This window comes from Agrilus planipennis, unplaced genomic scaffold (genome assembly GCF_000699045.2).
Source record: "Agrilus planipennis isolate EAB-ADULT unplaced genomic scaffold, Apla_2.0 scaffold68, whole genome shotgun sequence".
Taxonomy (NCBI): Eukaryota; Metazoa; Arthropoda; class Insecta; order Coleoptera; family Buprestidae; genus Agrilus; species Agrilus planipennis.
Window position 1 is genome coordinate 1,084,227 of NW_020439033.1, and position 1,440 is coordinate 1,085,666.

At 35.0% G+C, this 1,440-nt stretch overlaps 1 protein-coding gene across 6 annotated transcripts in view; it reads right to left on the reverse strand.

The window, feature by feature from the left end:
- The window catches only part of LOC108732836, an 18,035-nt gene that overhangs the window by 12,529 nt on the left and 4,066 nt on the right, over nucleotides 1-1,440 (reverse strand). The gene's annotated exons all lie outside the window — the stretch shown is intronic.

A 1,440-nucleotide genomic window follows, 5' to 3' on the forward strand; every position in this document is an offset into this window, starting at 1 on the left:
AAGGCAGGAAACGAACAAAAAAGAAGGGTAAAAAAATAACTAGCAACCATACTACTTTAAGACATATTATATCAAAAGCTCGAGCTGCTGTTAAATCAAAAAGACCTACAAATCTAACGGATGCTATTGGAGTTGCCTTGACTGCTGCTAGAAAACAGGTTAAAGGGAGAGAAAATGACATTCAATTTCCGCCAAGACGTGTTATACCTATTCCAAAAACTGGAGGTGTTTTACCATTTCTTGTGCCACTCTTTGCCGGTTTGTCTGCCCTCGGAACAATAGCAAGAAGTGCTGCTCATATTGCTAAAACAGTTAACGAAGTTAAAGAAGCACGGGAACAATTGTCAGAAAATGAACGACATAATAGAAAAATGGAAGCTATAGCCATTGGTAGAGGGTTATTTCTAAAACAGCATCGCAAAGGGCTGGGCCTTTTTTAAAACCAAAAAACTAGTAAAAATGCTACCAGTGAGAGCTCTCAATGAAATGGATTTATTTAAGTTTACAAGATATATTCCGAACTATAGAGGAACCTTTATGTTAAACGAATTACCACAAAAGCCTCGTCAAAGAGAATGTGGGATCGTAAATTTGGATAAATGAATTAAACAAACCGGGTACTCACTGGGTAGCGTATTATAAAAAAGGAGAGAAAATTGAATATTATGATAGTTATGGAAATCTTAAACCGCCTAAGGAAATCATTAAATATTTAGGAAAAAACAGTAAATACAATTATGAGAGATATCAACCCGATAATTCTGTAATATGTGGCCATTTATGTTTAAAATGCAACACTTCTCGCGAAAAAGTTTAAACTCATAGATCAGATAGAGCCCTACTACAAATACAAACCACAAAATGTGTTAGAAAACCACTTAGCCAAGTTATATTGGGATAGAGACGTAACTACAGATAAAACAGTTAATCATAACAGACCTGATATCACACTGACCATCAAAGACACTAAAACGACCTACCTAATAGATGTTGCTGTACCAAACACTGAAAATCTTAAACAAAAACATATTGAGAAAATTCAAAAATATATTCCATTCCACAGTTCGAATTATTCCAATAATAATATCATCAATAGGCGTTATACCTAAAACATTACACATTAGCCTAGCCGAGTTGAAACTGCATAAGTTTACGTACATAAGTCTACAGAAATCTGTAATCCTTGATACATGCGGAATAGTGCGCAGATTTCTTAACAGTACTGACAAATCCCACCTTTCAGAAAACACAACAGGTTAAATAAGAAGCAGAGATTTTAATACTCACTAATCATATTTTAGGGTAAGAAGAACCGTTAGCTCCTTAAATTTTAAGAACAGAAAATTGGTTTCTATATCCCAAAAGATGTGAGTGAGGTTCTTTGGCATTAGCCCGTCTTCACTTGCTCAAAGTTACCAGTGCAAACTGAGAAGACCAGGA